Raw genomic sequence first — 11,170 nt, 5'->3', positions numbered from 1 at the left:
TGGCCCATTACATTGGGAGTCTTCACTCTCTTCTATACCTATTATCCTTAGGTTAGGTCTTCTCATTGCGTCCTGGATTTCCTGGATGTTTTGGGTTAGGAGCTTTTTGCTCTTTGCATATTCTTTGACTGTTGTGTCAATGTTTTCTAAGGTATCTTCTGCCCCTGAGATTCTCTCTTCTATTTCTTGCATTCTGTTGGTGATGTTTGCATCTATGGCTCCTGATTTCGTTCCTAGGTTCTATATCTCCAGGGTTGTCTCTCTTTCTGATTTCTTTATTGTTTCTATTTCCATTTTTAGATTCTGGATGGTTTTGCTCATTTCCTTCACCTGTTTGATTGTGTTTTCCTGTAGCTCTCTAAGGAATTTTTGTGTTTCCTCTTTAAGAGCTTCTAGCTCTTTACCTGTGTTCTCCTGTATTTCTTTGAAGGTGCTATTTATGTCCTTCTTAAGGTCCTGTATCATCATCATGATAAGTGATTTTATATTTGAATCTTGCGTTTCCGATGTGATGGTGTGTCCCGGACTTGCTATTGTGGGAGAATTGGGTTCTGATGATGGCAAATGACCTTGGTTTTTGTTGTTTATTTTCTTACACTTGCCCCCCAACCCCCTGCCATCTGATTAACTCTAGTGCTACCTGCCCTTGCTAAATCTGACTGGAGCCTGTCCTTCTTGTGATCCTGGTTGTGTCAGAACTCCTCAGAGTCAAGCTGCCTCTGTGATCCTGTGATTCTGGGATCCTGGGATCCTGGGCTTGTTAGATCACCTGGAAGTGTGGCTTTCTCTGTGTGTTGTGGGACTGGCTGCAGAGCTTGTGCCCAAGGTCTGCTCAGAACACTAACCCAGATAGACTGAAAGGAACCAGAGTCACTCGGCTGGCAGAGTTCCTGTGTGCCTGGTCCTGCTGGTCCCAGTTACTCCCAGTGTTGGGACAGATGTTGGTTCCTGCTCACCTCTGATCCTGGGTATGTCAGAGCACCTGGGAGTGGAGCTTCCCCTTGGTGTTGTGGGTATTTATTCATTTTTTAAAAAAGATTTATTTATTTTATTATGTGTATACACTCCAGAAGAGGGGGATCAGATTTCATTATGGATGGTTGTGAGCCACCATGTGGTTGCTGGGATTTGAACTCAGGATCTTTGGAAGAACAGTCAGTGCTCTTAACTGCTGAGCCATCTCTCCAGCCCCAGAAGTTTATTTTTAATGTTTAATGCAATAGTTGGCTATCCAAAAAGCAAGAGCTTTGCCCAATGGGAAAACATAAAAAATTAAAATTTAATCATAGATTTTAATGTTAATTGAGTAAAATGATGTTAAGAACTACTCAATACGTAAGAAAAATTGTAGAAAAGTAATCATTAACTTTTCTCTCAGGGTATTAAATTAACTTTAAAAATTTTATAGCCTTTATTCATCTCCACAAATGAGAAGGCAGGAGAAAGCATCCTTTGAAAGATCGTGACTCTTTCTAAAGGACCATCCACTAGTGGACCAGCCTTCCCTCTTGTTTTCAAAAACTGAAACAGATTTTTCATACAATATATTCTGATTATGATTACCCATCTACCAATTCCTCCCAGATTCTCTCTACCTCTTTACCTACCAAAATCACATCCATTCTTGCTCTTTTCTCATTGGATAGCAAGCAGGCATTAAAAAAATAATAAAATGAGACAAAATAAAAACAAACAGATGTGAATATGACAAAACAAATGAACAAATAAAACACAAAGATCCAAACAAATAACATAAGAAATCCATACAGACGCACATACTGGCATCCATAGAAATCCTCTTAAAACAGAGGAAACCATAACACATAAAGAAAAGACCTGTAAGCAGGGAGTGGGAAGACCAAAGCATTGTTAAACAAACAGGTTTGCACCCTCCCGTGCTCCGTGGACCATTTTTGTTCTTTTCTAGGACATCCTTCCGTCATTGCACAGACACAAACAGAGTCGCAATTACATACATCCCAGACTTTCTCCACACACGACAGAACACTATGCACATCACTGTTTGCTCTGCTATGTATGGTCACAGTCTCTGAACATCCCTCCTCCCCTGCCTCTTTGACAGTGTATGTAATGTGTATCTTTGCCAGTAGGTGGCAGAAGAGGATCAGTTTTAGAGGAAGGACTAGGTCCAGATCCAGAAAGTTTTCCTGTCGAATGCCTCTGAGTCTGAGGAAACTGGACTTTTCCTCCTGAGGTTAGCAGCCAGCAGGACCCAGCGCAGCGCCTTCGTGTGGGTTTCGAGCTTGACAGGAACAGCTCTTGCTTCCATGCCTGCCAGAAACCACTTCGAGCAGGAGTATGCGTGGAAATAAAGAAATGAGAGTACTCCTAGGTAGACGGAAAAACCACCAAATAATCTTTTTAAAGTGGTCAAAGACGAGAGGAGCTAATTACATCAATGTACACAAATCCCTACAAACACCCAAGCTAGAACCGACTTCACAGGAAAACTGTGGCTTCGAATGAGACAGATGTACAGGACATTGTTCATAAGAAACACCCACATTGCCGGGCAGTGGTGGCGCACGCCTTTAATCCCAGTACTTGGGATGCAGAGGCAGGAGGATTTCTGAGTTTAAGTCCAGCCTGGTCTACAGAGCTACATGGAGAAACCCTGTCTCGAAAAAACCAAACCAAACCAGACCAGACCAAACCAAACCAGACCAGACCAAACCAAACCAAACCAAACCAAACCAAACCAAACCAAACCAAACCAAACAACCCAAAAAAACCAAACCAAACCAAAAAACAAACACAAAGATCAAATGAATGGAACAGAGTAGAATACCCAGATAACTAAAACCCAGCCACCTCCCATCGTCTGGTTATCTGCTAAAGATAAAAAATACACACTGAAGGAAAAGGCAGCCTCTTCAATGAATGGTTTTGAGAAACTTGATACGCAGAGGAAGGGAACTAATTCCTTATCGCTCATTCTGCATAAAGAGCTACTCAAACTAATTAAACGCCTCAACATAAGACCAGAAACTCTGAAATTCCTAGAGGTAAAAGAAGGAAAATATTTCGAAATATAGGCGTCAGCTAATCTTTTTCTGGATACCTCATACTTAACTCCTTGTCTCCTGAGTCGTCTGGGGTATCTCCTGAATCGACGGCAGGCTTGTTAGACGTGATCTTATAATTTAACCAGTTATAACCATTCATATTAGAAAAAAAATATATGGAAGGACAGCAGAGCTTCCATAGGCTCCTAAAGGGCTTCCAGTGGTCAGCTGGGCTGCTGTGACCTGCCCAGAGGCTTATCCCTGTTTTTGTCTGACCTGTGCATCTCATACCCAGCCACAAGCTTTTTATCTGTCTTCCTCAGCACTGCAAGTTAGGCTGGTTTAACCCTTAATTTTCCTAGTAACACCAGCTTCTGTTCTCACTGGAGCATCGACTAGCAGCTTCCAGTTCTCACTCTGGGCCCTTTTCCTGCAATACCCCACAGATAGCTCCTGCCTCAATATGACTACTGGGCATCTGCCCCCACAGATCCTAGTTAACCTATCCGAGAGACTCTTGCACACCAATGTTTATTGCAGCATTATTTACAACATCTAAGTAATGCAGAGTGCCTAGGTATCCTACAAAAGAAAAACAGATAAAGGCAATGTGGTTTAAGTTGGTTATTCAATACAAATAAAAAATCTGAAAACACACATACAAGTTCTACACCCTAAGCAGGTTATACTTAAGTATATATATGTATGTACATATATGCATCTAACAACAATTAATGAAAAAAGAGGTCTTGAATTTAAAAGAGAGCAAGGAGGGGGTGTTTATGAGGATTTGGAATGAAGAATTATATCATATTACATTATATCATATCGTATCATATCATATTATTGTACTATAATCTCAAAGAAAATGGATACAACTGGAGATAACCCTATTGTGGGAATAAACCAGTCTTAGAAAGACAAATATCATGTGCTTTTGCTTTGTTTTGTTTTTTAACATATATGGCCCTTTACCTGTATGTATGTCTGTGCTCCAAGTGTATGCCTGGTACCCAAAGAGACCAACAGAGGGCGTTGGAGCCCCTGAAACTGTAATTATAGATACTTAGTTGCTAGCCTCTGTGTGGGTGCTGGGAACTGCACTCAGGCCTGCTCAAGAGCAGCAGGTGCTCCTAACTTCTGAGACATCTATCCAACATATGTATCACATGTTTCTATCTCATATGTAATTACTATATTTTGTAGAGCTATGTGAAAGCATGCATGTTTATATGACATTAAAGCAGAAGTCAAACTGTCCAGAGGGATAAAGAGGAATAGTAGGAGAGGTGGAAAAAGGGTGATAATAGTTTTTGTGGGGTGTCACACATGATATATATATATATATATACACACACACATATACATATGTATATATATACTGGATTATATACATAGCAGTAAAATCACAACACATAGTAATAAATAAAAATTCTAAAACCTTAATAAATCTTAGGGAGGTGGATATGCAGCATCAGCAATTGGAGAGAAGCATTTTAAGCTAGCTCAGGGCGTAGCTCACTGATAGAGCGTCTAATCAACACACTGAATGCTTGGAGAGAGCCTGGTAAATATCAGTGACAAGGACAAACCAAAGCAAGCCAAACAAGTAGTTTAGAAACTGTGCCAAGTAGTAAGGAACATACCACTGCTGCCACCACCAGCAAGCTGTGAAAAAGGCAATATAGAATTTAGAATTATAATAGTGACATTAATTTTTAAAGGAAGAAGAAAAGAAAAATCACAGAGAAAAATTGAAGCCATAAAAAGGGCTAGAGAGTTGGCTCAGCAGACAGGAGAACTGGTTGCTCTTTAAGTGCACCTGGGTTTGTGTCTCTGCACCCAGGTGGCAGGAGTCAACTGTAACTCTGGTTCCCATTGTCGTCTTCTGACCTCCAAGGTTACCAAGAATGCACATGGCACACAGACATAGTACATTTAGGTACAACACTAACACACGTAAAATAATGAAATAAATAAATCTAAGGAAAATTCTGAGGAGAAAAAGGAGGGATCAGAGTTAAGGTACAGACTGAATGAAAATGGACAGGGAGGTGTAGTACTTCACCTCAGTATTATATACTGGAATACACACACACACACACACACACACACACACACACACACACACACATAATCCAGTATGTATATATCATGTATGACACCCTAGGCCACACCCCAAGCATAGAAAATGAAGCTAAACAAAGAAAAACAAACAGAAATATGGAGAAATGAAATTAGAAAAGTAAAAGGCAAAACCCATTAATAGATACATGAAAATATTTACATATATACATGACAATGTATACTTTATGTGAATGCATATGCATATGCACATATATACCTGGAAACCAGAAATATTTTTTAAAAAATTCCCATAGTCATTTATTCCTTTGTTAACATTATTTTCTTACTTAAAAAATTAGGATAGAAACAGTTTTTCTTTTTTCATTTTCTCTTTCTTCCTTCCTTTCTTCCTTCTTTCCTTCTTTCCTTCCTTCCTTCCTTTCTTTGTTTTGACAGGGTTTCTCTGTATAGCCCTGAGTTCCTGGAGCTAGATTTGTTGACCAGGCTGGCCTCAAACTCAGAGATCCACCCCTGCCCTCCTGCCTTTGCCTCAGCTAGGATTAAAGGTGTGTACCACTGCCCAGCTTCATATTCTTCATTCCTCCTTCTTTCCTTTTTCCTTTCTTTCTTTCTTTCCTTTTCCCTTTCTTTATTTCTCTCTCTCTCTCTCTCTTTCTTTCTTACTTTCCTTCCTTCTTTCTTTTTTCTTTCTTTCTTCTTTCTTCCCTCCCTCCCTTCCTTCCTTCCTTTCTTCATTCCTTCCTGTCTTTCTTTCTTTCTCCCTTCCTTTCCTTTTTTATAAAAGCTTGGTGTAGTGACGTATGCCTTCAAGCCAACACTTGGAAGGTTGGTTCATCTGAGGCCATCCTGATCTACATTATGAGTTCCAGGACAAGCAAATGATACAAAGTGATAGCATGCCAGAAAAAAAATCAATATGTACTTACTTATTTTATGTGTATGTCTGAGTGTAGGTATATGCATGAAGTACAGGCAGGAGTACTCAGAGATCAGAAGAGTAAATCAGGTTCCATGGAACTGGAGTAACAGGCGGTTGTAAGTCTCTATGGGGATGCTGGGAACTAACCCTGTATTTTCTGCAAAAACAATGAATTCTCTTAAGGCAAGTATCCTGCCCATTTATGGCACTTCAGACTCACTTCCTCCTCTTTTTTCTCTGCTCTTTCTGCTGCTGTTCTTCTGCCTCACCATTCCCCGGTTTCTCTCACAATGCTCTTTTCCCCTTTCCATTTCTTGCCTTTAAAGCATTTTCCCTAAAAACGGTTCCTTCCTCTTCCAGTTTCTTGAACTATAAAATACCCGCTACTCTATAAGGAGTAACAGTGAGGCATATATGAAAGAGAATTTGTTTTCTCTTCTTCCTGTGTCTGGATTGCATCATGTATAGATTTTCTACTTCCATCTGCCACAGTGTGAATTTCATCATTTCTGTTTGTGGCTAAACAGAATGTCAGTGTGTTTATGCACCATATTTCCTGAGTGTTCCTTGCTGTAGATTTATTATTATTATTATTATTATTATTATTATTATTATTATTATTATTATTAACTAGTTATTTGGGCTGAATATCTGTTGACCTAGTCTGCTAGCAAACTGAACAAAGAAGGACAGATACTGTGGTCTCTAAGCCCGTGGCACAGAGCTGGTTGCCAAGCAGCTTCTGAATACTCCTGACACTTTCACCTCAAAAGTGCTGCTATTCTTTGTCGCTGGACAACAATGATCAGTCCTGACCTACCCAAGTGAAGACAGTTGCCCTGTGGAATAATTTTCCTCTCTGAATGCACACTTGACCCTGCAGGATAACATGGCTTTAACCAAGCACTGAATACTTGCTGAATGAGAGAAGGAAAGAGATGCTCCATGCAGCTGTGTGTTAGAGATTCTGGAACACATTTTTAAAGGTATTAGATGACCTTTACATAAAAGGCAGAGAGAGAGGTGAGAGAGAATATGCCAGGAGAAACTAACCAGGCAGTTTTTATTTTTCAGTCTTTTATTAAATCCACCAGATTGTACTCAGGATGGGAAGACAGTGCAGTGCTGGGGAGAGCTACAGCAGTGAGCTTTACTGGGGAGTACGACAGGGACAAGCTTGAGGCTAAATGGTCAGGCCCTGATTGGTTGTTGGATGGAACATTTCCAACTAAAGGCATGGGAACATGCTTTCCGATGTGACCTGGTGCAAAGCTATGAATGCAGAAGACAAACCATTAGAGGCTTGTCTTCCCAGGAATGATGTGCCCCTTGGAGGAATTGACACCTATCACTTTCTTGTAAGGAAGTTGTTAACAGATTGAAACAAAATGGTGTCATCAATGTTAAACTCTGTCAGGAAGGAGACTTGTAGGGAAGAGTCAGTGCCTCTGTAGGTGGGTCAGCTATTTCTCTGGTATCTCATGCTCTGTCAAGGAAGATAGCTTATGGAGGATTCAGGGTCTACCTCTGCTCTTTGCTACATGGTATATTGTGGCTATCCATGTTCTCTTTGGAGACTCTACTTCCTTCATCCTTTCTTCCTTGTCTCCCCTTTCTTCTTTCTGCCTCTCTAGGGAAAGGAAGGAAGGACCTTTGCTGGGTATCTGGTTTCAGTTGTCCTTTATTCTGCCTGAGAAGTTCTAAGGTCTGTCTGTGTGATTTTAGCCAGGGTGACAGATATTCAGAGAGAGTTGGCTCTCTGGTTGCACACTTGCTGTAGAACTGAGGAGGATGCCAGGACTCCGAGCTGAGCAGTCCCACAGGAAGATGTCCTTAATGATAGCTTCGGAGCTTACAGGCTGGTTCTCCTCTGTTCTTGGTATACTCCTCTTCCATCTGGATTATGGAGACTTTCTGCTGGGGACACTGGAATGGTAGGTGTCTTGGGTATTTGTTCAAACTGGGGGCACATTGCTAAGCTCTTTCTGGGCACATTCCTGGCCACTAGCACTCTATTGCCACTTCACAGACACAAGAGCCAAAGGGAAAAGTCAGGTCCTCCCCTCCAGACATTAATAGATGATAAAAATGGAAAGCAAGGAGTGAAAGAAGGGGAAAGAGATGATTGGAACAAAAGAAGATCCCTATGTACTACCAAGATCCAATGGAGAAAATGAGATGCCGAGGACTGTTTCAATGCAGACAAAACTACAGCTCAATTCATAACATCTGCAGTTGCCCTTCCCATCTCACAGATACTGATGGGAATGCTAATTAGGACATTCAAATATATGGGCCTATGTGGGCTATTCTTACTCAAACTACCACAGTGACTAAGACAATATTATGTTAAAATTTCTAAAGTTTCCATTCCCTGCTAAATGAAGCTTCTCAGAGGACAGTTATGCTAGGCGCCTGACTGCAAGAATAGCAGAGTATCCTTAACAGTGTCAGGGTGTCTTGTTTCTCACATGGTTTGGGCCTTAAGTTGGGGCAATTATTGGTTGGCTGTTCCCTCAGTCTCTGCTCCATCTTTGTCCCTGAATATCTTGTAAACAAGACAAATTTTGGGTTGAAGGTATTGTAGGTGGATGTTTCCTTTCTTCCTCTGAAAGTCCTGCCTGGCTACAGGAGATGGCCACTTCAGTCTCTGTTATCCCCCTCTGGTAGGTATTTCAGCTAGGGTTACCCCTTTAGACTCTGTCTTAATTAGGGTTTTACAACCGTGAACAGATACCATGATCAAGACAACTCTTTTTTTTTCTTGGATTTTTAAAAATTTACATTTCAAATGTTTTCCCCTTTCCAGGTCTCCCCTTGGGAACCTCCCATACCATCCCTTCTTCCCCTGCCTCTCTGAGGGTGCTCCCTCGCCCACTGACCCGCTCCTGTCTTCCCACCCTAGCATTCCTCTATATTGGAGCATTAAACACTCTCAGGCCCAAGGGCCTCTCCTCCTATTGATGTCCAATAAGGCCATCCTCTGCAACATACTTGGTCAGCTCTGTGGGTCCCTCCACGTGTATTCTTTGGTTGGTGGTCCAGTCCTTGGAAGCTCTGGGGGGTAGTAGGTCTGGCCTGTTGACACTGTTGCTCCCTCCATGGGGCTGCAATCCCCCCTCAGCTCCTTCAGTCCCTTCTCCAACTCCTACATTGGGGACCCCCATGTTCAGTCCAATGGTTGGCTTTGAGCATCTGCCTCTGTATTTGTCAGGCTCTGGCAGAGCCTCTCAGGAGATAGCCATATCAAGATTCCATCAGCAAGCACTTCCTGGCATACACAATAGTGTCTAGGTTTGTTGGCTGTATATGGAGTGGATCCATACGTGAGGCAGTCTCTGGATGGCCTTTCCTTCAGTCTCTGCTCCATACTTTGTCTTTTATTTACAAAGTAATTCGGTCATTTACCCCAGGTTCCCTTTGATTAAACCCACTAATTAGCATTTTATGACCTTAGACTCTTAGAAAAAACAACAAAAACATCTTTTAACATAAAAATGAACTCAGCGATCTGCCTGCCTTTGTAAACACAAACAATAAGGTTAGCTGGGTGGAATCCTGGTCCAAGAACACCACTCCCTTGCTTTCTGATACCTCTTTTATTACTTGAACCTGAACCAGGAGTCTTTTTTTTTTTTTTTTTTTTTAACTATTTTTTATTCTTTTCCCTTTTACTGACTCACTAGTGCAGCTGCCTCTGTTCTTTTGGTGAAACCCCTCATACAATTTATATTGCATCCTTATATTTTTTACATAGTTGAGAAATTCTGTTTATACATTCTTGAACTCATGTTTTCAGCGTTCTTTCTCACAGCCTTAAGGGCTGTCCTGAAGGTTATAGCACTATCATTTTGCTGAGGAACATTAGGTGTATTCTCCCCTCCTGGAATTGTGCTGTTTCTGATTGTTATGGAGTCATTACCCTTGGTAGAGAGAACATTCCATGATAACTTTGGCAAGAAGAACATTCTCTGAAGGAGGAACATGAAGACCCCATGCCCTGTTGGCCCTGTTCCAGGGGTGGGAACCATGTCACTCCATCCCCTCTGCAGCCATGCTGGACACAGCATCCCAGATCTTTGGCATGTCCTAGAGATGCCCCCCTTCCCACCACTGATTTCTGTGTTCTCTCCCTTGCTTTCCCTACACATGATACTCCATCTGGTTACATTCTCCCACCTAGTCCTTCTAACATACCCGATAGTAAGACATAAATACAAATATTTATTGTAGCTCAGTTAATGAGTCTTAACTGTTTATTTTCACATTTTCTATCTTACCTCTCATTTGTGAAGGAAAATCTCTGAAGATCCCCTCTATTTACCATAACACAAATTGGGGAAGATGACAAGACACACTTTCTAAATATGGGTAGACAATGATAATTTTAAATTTATTTTATCTTGAACACTGATGCTTTATTAATTTCCACAGAGTTTCAAGTAAGTGTCATGTTTTGAAAAAAAAATGAGTCACATAACTTATCTTTTATATTTAAATGTTCTTACTTTATTTTTCAAGACTTGCAATGAAACTGAGACACAAAAAATGTACCTCTAAATTTTGATCTACACTGTCAGTAATCAAAGCAGAATTCACATGAGGCAATCAGTTTAAAGGGCTGCATAAAGGTGTTTGTATGTGCATCTATTCTTTGTAACTGTTATTAAACTGTTCATGTCTATAGGGGATGGTTGTGTTTGTGCTGCTCCAAACCTTATCCTCTCCTCTAGAAAATGAAGCCCTTCCCCCAACTGGAGGGCAACAGTAGGTTGAAGAGGAGGCTTCTTTTCCAGCTTTTTTTTTTTATAGCTCCTTTTTAAAATGACTTAATTTATTTTCTTTGCATTTCAATCACAGTTTCCCTTCCCTTTTCTCCTCCCTGTCCCTCCCTCTCACCTTACCTCCCTGACATTCTTTTGTCCTTCATTTCTCCTCAGAAAATGCTCAGAAAAAGAGAGGCCTCCCATGGATACCAACCCATCTTGGCATATTAAGTTGCAGTAGGACTAGGTACATCTTCTCCTATTGAGGGGAGGCAAGACAGTCCAGTTAGGGGAAAGGGATCCAAAGACAATCAACAAAGTCAGAGGCAGCTCTTGCTCCCACGAGAAGACCCAGCAGCATAACTCGTACA

This window comes from Mastomys coucha, unplaced genomic scaffold (assembly GCF_008632895.1).
Source record: "Mastomys coucha isolate ucsf_1 unplaced genomic scaffold, UCSF_Mcou_1 pScaffold21, whole genome shotgun sequence".
In the NCBI taxonomy this organism is placed as follows: Eukaryota; Metazoa; Chordata; class Mammalia; order Rodentia; family Muridae; genus Mastomys; species Mastomys coucha.
Note: the sequence above shows the minus strand (reverse complement) of the source record.